Source organism: Manis pentadactyla, unplaced genomic scaffold (genome assembly GCF_030020395.1).
Source record: "Manis pentadactyla isolate mManPen7 unplaced genomic scaffold, mManPen7.hap1 scaffold_427, whole genome shotgun sequence".
Lineage (NCBI taxonomy): Eukaryota > Metazoa > Chordata > Mammalia > Pholidota > Manidae > Manis > Manis pentadactyla.
In genome coordinates, this window is record NW_026644810.1 from 22668 (window position 1) to 34249 (window position 11582).

Consider the following 11582-nt stretch of genomic DNA (forward strand, 5'->3'; position numbering starts at 1 on the left):
TGTGGCCCGTTGCAGGCCCCATAATAATCATTCTCCTCGCCTGTCTCTTCTTACCCTGTATAATAAAGTTCATCAAATCCCAAGTCAGAAAAATCTCTAATCAAACTTTCAACCAGCTTTTACTCAGGAACTATCAGCTTCTGGCCACAGAAGATCCCTCACCCTCACGTAACCTCCTCACCACACGCTGAGATGGACCCCTCTCTCCGCTGGAAACTGTTCCTAGAAACAATGGCCGCAGACGCCTGGCTTCTGGCACCCGTATCCTCCTGGCACCATTGGAATCAACAAGTCCTCGACCTATAGTTAAAAGGAACCTTCATTGATTTCCAACCTGAAGAAGTCCGCATCTACTCATCCTTACTGTGGGGAGTCCTATCAACCCTTTCCTCCCAGTCCTCAAGCCCTCACTCCCTTCTCCACCCCCGTTCAGCAGGAAGCAGTCAGAGAGAAAGCAACGTCCACAACCCCATAGAGGAGAAAGGGGGGAATGAAGGGCCCCCACCAGTAAGATGGTGAACTTCCGGCTTCTCTTCCGGGTCCTCAGTTCCCGACGGCGCCACCTAAAGACCTATCACCTCTCTCCCCACTCCCACTCCCAGCACCTAGCCAATAGCCACCAGCCCCGTAGAAGTAACACCACAATCACCCCATGCCCCTTCCTATATAACCCAGCCACTTTCCCCAATAAAGCGGAATTCTCCGGTGAATTGCTGCTGTGTGTCACTCCTTTCCTTTCAAAACTAAAGGCTGAAAGTTTGATGAATAGCAAGATTTTACATAGCCTCAAAGTATTTCCCCACCCAATATTCACTAATTATAAAGGGAGAAATAGTAACTTCACAGTGGGAAAACTGGCAGACACCACTTAATTTAGGTATCGATTTTGACACCACCAATTTTGGAACAAATGGCTATCTGTGCCTCCTGTTAGGATGTCCTGAGCAGTAAGCATCACTTCAGTGGTACCGAGGGCAAAAATGTACTATCTGACATTAATGATGGATGAAACATCAAACAAAATCAAGTTGAAAGGCATTCTCCAAAATTCCTGCCTATAGTCTTAAGAAATGTGCATGTCATAAAAGACCAAAAGAAAAAGTAAGTGTTCCAGATTCACAGAAACTAAAGATACATGGCAAGTAAATGCAGTGTGTAATGTGTGGTTGGTCCCCAGTGGGACAAATTTCTATAAGCTGCACTGAGAAAATTTGAAACACAACACGAGTCTTACAAAGCTCAGCTAAAGTAGCCTTAGGTTCTGTGAATCATATTTGATAGGTCAGCCAAGGTAGACTTAGCTTCTGACATTCATACCTGATACCTGCATGTATCAGTCAGTACAGGCTGAGCTATGATGTCGTAAAGTCAGCATCGAAATTCCTGAAACAAACAAGTGCAGCAGTTTATCTTTTGTTCCAAGCCCCAGGACAGGTACAGGCACCTTTCCAGGACCACCCAAGATGGCAGCATCCCAGGCTGTGCAATCACCTGGCGTCTCCATCTCAGCCGAGGCTTCAGGTTTGCCAGGCAGGAGCAAGCTTGCAGAATCTCATAAGAGCTGTGGCCGGTAAGCAACATGTGTTCCTTCTTTCTCTAGGCGTTTGCCTAGTGATAATCCCATGGCTGTGCGCAGGTGCAGGGAAGTCTGGTAGTTCAGTCATCCATGTGTCCAGGAAAGGGAGGAGAGCCAAGAATATCAAGGTTCTAGAAAAGTCACCCGTAGCCCCTGTCCTGGAAGCTCCTGCTCCCGAGGGGTCCAGGCAGCAGAGAAGGAACCTTGCTAGAGCCAGGACTAGGCTTAGGCAAGGAGCCAAACCCTTCCCTCCTCACAATTCCCACAACCTCTAGTGGGACCCCCTTAGGACCGTGGCTTCTGGGGGACTAGCTCCAACTAATCAGAACAACTTGAAATTAAATCTTACAGTGACAAATGCAAAACTTTGCAGATATTAAAAAAAAAAACACAAGCACAGGTAGAAGTATGATGAGGTGGGAAAAATTTCCTAGTCTATACAATTGACCCTTAAACAATATAGGTTTGAACTATGTGGGTCACTGATATCTGCAGATATTTTTCACTAAACATATTGGAAAATTTTTTGGAGATTTGCAAAAATTTGACAAAATATTTTCTTTTTCTCTAGCTTACTTTATTTCTAAGAATATAGTATATAATACATACAACACAATATAGTATATAATACATATAACACAAGTAATTGACTGTATGTTATTGCTAAGATTTTCTGTCAACAGTAGGCAATTAGCACTGCTAAAAAACATAATTCAGCTGTGTAAGTTTGAAGATCTAATTGGCTTTATTAAGCAATTCATGAATCAGGCAGCATTCCACTTAGCAAGTAGAGATGGTCCAAAGAATTGTATGATCTGAAATTTTTTATAGGAAGGAGGGTGGGGGGAACTTAGTGGCCAAAGATCAGAAGGGATGTGTCAGGTCAGGGAACTTTGCCTTAGGGGATGAATAAGGTCCCTTACTATGCAGATCACCTCATCTCCCAGGGAGTGGGGAGGATGCAAAGGGCGCAAGTGACACATTACCTCATCAGATTGCCTCTTGGTTGCTGACCAAAAAATTCCTGATTGGCAGTTACGATTACGTTTCTGGGGGAGGCTGAAGTTGCAGTTAGGTTAGGTATTAAGCCCCCTTTTGGTGCCTTGGCCTAGCAGAGGTGACTCCATTTTGGGTCTGTGGATTTTCTTTTTAATAGTAGTTAAATTTTTAGGAAGTTCAAAGTCATGTGCAGATTTTTGACTGCCTGGGAGTCAGTTCTCCCAGCCCCAACATTGTTCAGGTCTCAACTGTAGTGCAAACAACGCTGGTATTAGAGGAGAAAGGACCTGGCGCTTCTCCTTCCCTGGGCGATCATAGACCCTGAAACAAGGAAAATACATCAGAAACAGGTCCAAGTGAGTGACCCTGGCTAGGGACACACACGTGCTCAGTCAGCCTACCCCACTCCCCAGTGAAGGGGAGCTTTATTGTCTCTGAAGTCTTCTTCAACTTCTCAGAGAAAATCTAGAGATAACATAGATCCTGGCACACCCCCATTCTCAGTAAGGTGCTGGGTTCCACTTGGATGGAGAATCTGATTCAGATGACATGTAGGAAGAATTTCTTCATTAAATAAATTAGATGCAAATGCAGAATGACAGTGTGGAAACTCAGAAGGTTGTCAACTCAACATTCAGTTGAATTGGGAAAATCACAAATGTTTGTCCTTTGAAGTAAACAAATTATGAAGGCTGGGAAATTCCATGCTAAGAGATTAAGCAGGTATTCAGTCCACTTGTGAGCCCAGGGGGAGCAGCAACACTTGGGAAGCATAATTTGATAAGATTTTTCTTAAAGGACTTGCTAATGGCTTGGGAAGTAAAGCTTGGGAATCCCCTGCAACCGAGAAGGCTTTAGTATTTAGGATGTTGGTGCAAAAAAAAGAAAAAAAAATCCTTCAAGATAAACTTTCTCCTATTAAACATTCAGTTCCACTGTGGATTTCTTTTAAAGAGGTAAAAGGTATTAAAACACTCACAGTAAAAACATTTTTTACTAGCAATTTGATCCTATCCTCTCTGCTTGCATAAAACATTTATCAGCAGAAAAACACAATTAGCAAAATAGTTTTTTTTTACCTTTCTTTCTGTGTACTTGGGCCAAATCAGTGTCACTCTTGGTGTCACTTTGAATAGGCAGTGCTTTGAAGAATGGCTTCCAGATCTGCCTCCCTCTCTCTCCTGGGAAAAGTCCTCAACTTGATTATCTGGTTCCAGGCTCCATTAGGCATTCACATTCAGAGGGAATAGGCTTATTAACCTTCAGAGATTCAACATCACCTATTTCAGTTCCCTTCATGGCCCGAGGATTTTGCAGTGGAGGCTTGAGCTTTGGTGCTGCAATGCATGTAGCTAAGTCAGAAGCATGCTGAGCAGGGGCCCAGTAGGCTTTGATGAGTACTTGGCTGTTCTCAGACAGGATCCTTCTAAATGTTTAACCCAAGAACATAGCAGGCTCCTGGAAATGGCTCAAAGGCCCCTTTCGACTGAGAAGCCCTTCTAAGTTGGGTGCCCTTTATTAGAAGACAGTCATGGCAGGCCAGCTCCTGATCCTACTTGGGGAGAAGTAGGCAGACTGTGCAATACCACCAAGCCCTAGGCATGGATTAGAGGCTCCAAAGGGCAACACGCCTCTCTAAGTCATCCTGTAACGTGACCCCAAAGTGTGACTTGTCACAGCATCTCAGGCTCTTTTACCCTCCAAGGGGTGGAGGGCAGCTCTGCTTGATGCACGACAGGTTCATGCTCAAAGATAATCCAGAATGTGCTCTAAAAAGTAACTCTGTTTCCAGCCAAGTCATGGTCCCTGCAGGTCCTGCCAGAGAAGAAGCTCGCCTGCCCTGAGGCAGGCAGGGGGAGTTGGGGACGGGGGGCTATTTATCATCAGGAAGGAGGCCACCATGTCCCTGGAATGAGATGTCTGTGATTCTGCTACTAATTCAGTGCATGTAACCTCAAAAGGCCCAGGCATTTCTGTAAGTGCTCCACCCCACATATAAAGGTCCTGAGGTTTCAGGACCAGGCTGTAGCCTTTGCAAAGCCCACAGCTGCGATACCCTCCTTTACACCACATCAAGACAGCAGCAGATTCATCTCAAAGGTAAAGGATGTTGAACTTGAGTGTGCCTGCAATGGTTCGTCTTTGACTTCTTGGGAGAAGTGAAATGGGCATACTCCTTGGAAACCTCTCTTTCTCAGCCATGGGGCTTCATCTTGCCCTCGGAGAACCCTACTTTGCATCTGCTTAGGTGTGACTTAGACATGCCGCTTTTCCATATCAAATTTATATATTTAAATGGTGCATTCAGAACAAGCTAAACTGTGAGACAGCCAGTAATCAGTGCCAGTGCTCAGTTCACAAGGCTCTGGTAAGATGAAATACTGTGCAGAAAGACAGTGCGTGCTGAGGGAGGGATGCTAAACCCCTGGAGATGCTGACAGCCCCAAGGAATGTTCAGATAGAGAGGCTCACCAGAAGGCTGTTGCTTAAGGGGATGTACTACACTATGGTCTTCGTAATTCTGAAACAGAGCTTCTTAAACTTAAATATGCACATGAATCATCTGTGGATCAAGTTCAAATGTAGGTTTTGATTCAGATTTGGGGCTTGATAAATCCTGCATTTGCACCAACTCCTAAATGATGCCCAGGCTGCTGGCTCATGACACAATTGAGTAGCAGGTTCAATGGTGTTTCAGGGAAAGTGATCTTTAGATTTTTTAATGACTGAAACTTACCAAATCAGCAAAAAGCCAAAATATATTTTCTTAAAACCATCTATGTTCTATCCTTAAATATGTTTTTATATTAACGTAGTGCAAAAAATGGCTCGGGTGATGTGCTCAGTTCTATGAATTTCTCACACAGGCAGCTCTGTGTGGTCACCGTCACAATCCATACAGACCAGTTCCCTCACTCCCCAAGAATCCCCTCATGCTAAGACTTTGTAGTGAGATTCCACCCCCAACGCCAGGCAATTATTTAGCTTTGTCTTTTCAAGAACATCACATTAGTGAAGTCCAAGAGAATGTGTAGTCAACTGAGACTGACTTCTTCCACTCAGCAGGATATGATGCCTCGAGATCCATCCAAGTTACCAAGTGTGTCAATCATCTGTTCCTTGGTAAGCTACACAGAATGCCATGGTGCAGATGCTCCAGTGCTCACCCATTCACTCCCCGATGGGCATCTCTCCCTCAGCACGCACTGTTTCCACTTTTTGGCAATTACAGATAAAACTGTGGGGTACTATTGTAATGGTATTTTGTTTTTAATTTCAGTTTCCAATTGTTCATGCAAGCATATATTAATTTTTGTGTATTGATGTCAATTCCTGCATTGTTGTAAATTCACTTAATCTAGGAATTTCGTGTGTGTGTGTGTGTGTGGCTTGCTTCATGTGCACTTGAAAAGAATTTGTATTCTGCCCTCGTTGGGTGGAGAGAACTATAAATTTCACTTAAATTTAGTTGCCTGATGATGTTCAGTTTCCTGTATCTATGATTTTTCTGTCTACTAGGTCAGCAGTTTAGGATCAGAGACACACATGTGCAACTCAGAGGCAGCTTAGGGGTCATTAACAACTTTTAAGGGGTCTCCTTCCCCAGGTCCACCCATAATTTCCAATTCCCTGAACTCCCTTTTTCCAGTCAGGTTTTGGCCACGTTTATGGCCCAAAACTCCCTTTTTGGCCAAAAGCCTGCATTTTAGCGACCAATTCTGCAGAGCACTTCCAGCGCTGCACCCAAGGTTATGCAGAGAGGATTGATTGAAAAGAGCAGCAAGTGTCACTGGCACCCCACAGATGACAGGTCTTCATTAGAACACAAGTTTGTGTTTCTCTAGGCTAGATACCTAGGAGAGTGGGATTGCTGGCTCATATGGTAGGTATATGTTCTATTTTATAAGAAACGGCCAAATTGTTTTTCAGAATAATACCTGAACCATTTTGTATTCCCTGCAGCAATGTGTAAGAGTTCCAACTGCTCCATACCCTTCCTCTCTAGCATGTAATATTGTCAATATTTTTTTTATTTTGGCCGTTTTTATAGGGCTACAGTGGTATCTCTACAGGGTTTTAATTTGTATTCTCCTTGTGACTAATGATGTTCAACCTCTTTTAATGTGCTTTTCTGATATCTTTGTATCCTCTTTGTTGAAGCATGTGTTACAGTGCTTTGCCCATCTAGTAACTAGGTTCTTTGCTTTCATATTATTGAGTTTGAGAGTTCTTTATACATTCCAAACACAAAGCTTTTGTCACCTACGTGATTTGCAAATATTCTTTTTTCTCAGTTTGCATCTCCTCTTTCATTCTCTTTTCACTGTTTTTTGTGGAACATATTTTTATTTTTGATGAAGATTAATTTATTAATTTTTCTTTTATGGATTGTGCTTTTGATGTCATATCTCAGACCTCTTGGTCTACCCCTAAGCCACATAAAGTTTCTCCTGTTCTCTTTTAAAAGTTTTACAGTTTCACATTTTATATTAGATCTATGATCCATTTTAAGTTAATTTTTGAAAAGGTGTGGGATTTAGTTTGAAACCGTTCTTGGTGTTTTCTTTTTTGGTTTTTGTGTGTTTATTCGTTTTGTTATCCTCTGTTCCAACACCGTTTGCTGAGACACATCTCTGATACATCTCTCCTTTGGCCAAAACCACGTATGCATTATTGTAGCTTTATAGTAAGTCTTAAAATCAGACAGTGTGATTCCTTCAACTTATTCATTTTCAAAAGTGCCTTAGTTACTCCAGTCCTTTTGCCTTTCCTTGTAAATGTTAGAATCAGCCTGTCTTTGTCTATAAAAAAAGTTCAGCTTGAACTTTTATTAGAGATATTCAGTAGATTAATTTTGGGAGAACTGATATCTCAGCTATGTTGAGTCTTCCAACCGATTAACATGATATGTCTTTCCATTTATTGAAGTTTTATTTTGTTCATCAGCATTTTGCAACATATTTTATAAGATTTACACCTAAATATTTCATTTTGGGATATTATTCTAATGGTATATTATTTTTAATTTCAGTTTCCAATTGTTCATGCTAGCATATATTAATTTTTGTGTATTGACCTCGAATCCTGCATTGTTGCTAAATTCACTTATTCTAGGAATTTCGTGTGTGTGTGTGTGTGTGTGTGTGTGTGTGTGTGTGTGTTTGGCTTGCTTCATGTGCACTTGAAAAGAATTTGTATTCTGCTCTAGTTGGGTGGAGAGAGCTATAAATTTCACTTAAATCTAGTTGCCTGATGATGTTCAGTTTCCCGTATCTGTGATTTTTCTCTCTACTAGGTCAGCAGTTTAGGATCAGAGCCACACATGTGCAACCCAGAGGCAGCTTAGGGGTCATTAACAACTTTGAAGGAGTCTCCTTCCCCAGGTCCACCCGTAATTTCCAATTCCCTGAACTCCCTTTTTCCGGTCAGGTTTTGGCCAGGTTTATGGCCAAAAACTCCCTTTTTGGCCATAAGCCTGGATTTTAGCGACCAATTCCGCCGAGCACTTCCGGCGCTGCACCCTCGTCTGGGGTCACGTGCTGAGAGGATTGATTGATTGAAGAAAGCAGCGGGGGTCGCGGCACCCACAGGCCCGCAGCTCCTCCTATCTGATCAAGTACTCCTGCCTTCAGGGCTTAGGCCGGCAGGCCACGGATGGTCTGAGAGAACAGAGAAAGGAAACACAAGGGGCTGCCCCCATTCTCGGAGCTCCAGGAGGGCCTTTCTCCCTAGAAGCAGAGGACCCCTGCCGCTCTCCGCGGCCATGTTCCCACTTCTGGGTCTCTGGTTGCTTTGAGAGCAAACTGGGGATTCCAGGGTGAAAATGGAAGACTCAGAGCCTTCGGCACTACCTGGAATTCAGTCCCCAGTCAGTGCACTGCATTCTGTCCAGGCTTTGCACTCTATGCAGAGACAGGATAGAGTGCACTTCCTCCATTTCATCTGAACTGGAACTCTTTGTTCTCTTTCAAGCCATGATCTTTATGAAGCTTTTTGAAATGTTATGAAAAATAATCACAAGACAGTCAGTCGGTCTTCTGAGGTGTTGGGGACACAAGAAGTAATTGGGGCACTACCAGCTGCTGTGCAACAAGCCGCTCTAGCCAAAAGTCGTAAGAATGATCAATATAAGCCAAAACCCTAAAAAACAAAAAACAGAACAGAAAGCAAAAAGCTCTCACATTCCTCAGTTTGGGTTAATACTCTGAGTAACCTGAGCCATGGGAAACTAAAGGGTTGGCAATGCGCTAGCTTCCACCTCATGAACATGCCTTTGTCTCTGTCGGCTCACTAACATTTATTGGCCCTTCGTGCATTGCAGATGCCTCACGGATGGTAAAACTCCAACACGTTTTTTTAACGGAGTTGATGCAAAGGTGTTATGTGCTGTCATTTTCTTTAACACTACTAGATTTTGTAAAGTTCATAACTGTCATTGAAGTTACTTTTCCGAGTTGGTGACAGACTGGAAGAGGCAACACCAGTTCTCTCCCTGGATGCGCCATCTAGTGGATGGCGTTCTTCGCTGAGGAGATAGGGAGGAATAGAGCCATTTGCTTGTCTAGGACAGTACCCTGTAGTTCCCAAGGGCATTCCAACTATTGATACTTTCCTCATCATACTTTCGCAAGGTAGAATAATGTCTGCGTTTTAGAAGACAGGAAGCCCAAACACAAATGCTCACAGAAATGCATGTTATCTGTGAAGGAATGAGCTAAACCCTAACAATGAGATGCTGACAGTCTCCCAGTAGGTTAGGGCCTGGGAACTTGGATCAATCTCTAGTACAAAGACAGAAGACACTTCTTGTCTGCTTTTGTTGAGGTAAAAGGTATATGGAATAAAATTCACCCATTTTAAGTCTGATAAGTTTTGGCAATTGTTTACAGCTGTGTAATCATCTCAATAAACAGCCTATAGACGGTGTCCAGAACCCTAAATCTCCCAGGCCCCTTTGCCTTCAGGTCCCTAACCCAGCCCCAGGCCACCACCGTCTGTCTCTGCAGCTCTGGGTCTGCAGGCCTCTCACCCAGGCCTCTGCAGAGTCCACTTCCTGCAACCTGGGTGCTCCTACCTCACATTCTGCATACCCCTTCACCTAGGAAGCACTTCGAGGCCGTCAGACCAGCTCAGACGACTCCTCTTGTGCACCTGGGATCCCAGCTCCTGCATCTGTAGCTTCAGCAGCCTCCAGACCCACACACACATAGTGCATCCAGACGAGCTGTTGTGAAGTGCTCTGAATGTATGCACAGTCCCTGCTCAGGCCGAGGCTTCCGTTGTCTTAAATAAGTAAACATTTCAGAGTAAAAATGAGCCCTCCAAATTTTATGGGAAAAAATCTAGTAAAACAATTTATTTCTCCAAACTGTGTGTCCCCTGTATGCCAGAAATTTCATATGATCTCAAAATTATCAGGATCAGGATCATTTTGTAACAATGCACTCAGGATTTAGGGTTATGGACATAGTCTATATACTGTTCCTAGATATGATCACACAGCTGTAAACAATTGCCAGTGCAGATGAGGTTCATTCCTTGGGTTTCCTTCAGAAGTACATCATGCAGTAACATGTGTCTGAAGGATCCCCCAGGGTCAGTAGGCAGTCAAGGTGCCCTTACACTGTCCTTACGGGCTTCCCTCAATGCCTGAAGCACTGCCCAAGGGACCACTGCTGGTTCAGGATGAAGATAACTCAGGGGGTGGCAGGGACATTTATTCAATTCAACAAATATTTATGGAGCACCACTGCATGCTTAAGATATTTAAATAAAACAGGATAGTTTGCATTTCCAAAGAACCGTGCTCTTGGGTGGGGGGTTTACTGCAAAGTCAGCTGGATCTCTACTCTTTTGCCAAAAAAGTATGAGATCACTGAGTACTTCTAGGAGGTAAGAAAGTTCTTCTCTTCCTCTACTGGGGACAGCTGTGAGGAGTGGCTGGAGCCTGGGCCAAGTGTGACAGCTGCCCCACTTACCAGTTGCATGACTTCGGTGAATGAAGTCAGATTGCTACCTCTGCACCTCAGCTTTCTTACCTGCAGTATGGGACATAGTGCCTACTCTGTACGCTGGCTGTGACTGTGACAGCCCTGTGCCCAGCCCTCCTCCCCACCACCTCTGTGGGCAGCTCTAGACACAGACGTGACCACACAGTGAGACAACAGATCAAACACTGCAGTCCTCACCTTGGCTGCATGCTGGCATCTGAGAGAGGGCTTTAAAAACCTCTGGTGTCCAGGTCACATCCCAGCTGATGAAATGCAGCCTCTGTGGGGCTGAAGCCCTGGCATCAATACAACTCCGCAGCTGAGTTCAGTGGGGAAGCTATCAACCCCTGATCCAGAAGGAAAGAGAAATGGCATGATTTCATCTCTAACAGAAAGAAAGTAGGGGAGTGTACTATGATCATTATTGTTAATTATAGTATTATGCCCTGTACAATGGTTTAAGAACTACAAAAGGACATTTAATCAGAACTTTATAAGTTTTGCAAAACACTTTCCCATTCATGATCAAATTTGATCTTCAGAGAAATTTTAAAGATAAGGAAACTGAGTCCTGAAGAATGCATTGACAAGCAGAAGGTACATCAAGTTAATGGTCAAACAAGTCTGGAGTAAACTCCTGACTTCAAAGCCCTCTTTCCATCCACCCTGCCCCCTGTGCCAGTCAGGCTCTACAAGAGAGCTGTTTCCAGACCTAGATGCTTTCCCAGTATCACTGCCCCTTGGATGCTAACCCCAGGCAGCTCCAACTCTGTGTGGCATTGTTCAGGCCACCCCACGAGCACCCTCCACTGGTGTTTCCTGTCTCTGCACAGGCACAGTCCCTGGAGTCTCCTCTGAAGCCCCCTCGCCTCCATTTATGGCATGGAGTCTCCTGTGGATCAGTCCACTTTTCATTCCCCTTGCCTCCCAGCCTCTCCCTGGACATTTCCAATAGCCACCAAGTCCTGTTGCCCTCCAGTCCCTGCCTTGGCCCTGTCTGCTCAATGCACTGAGGT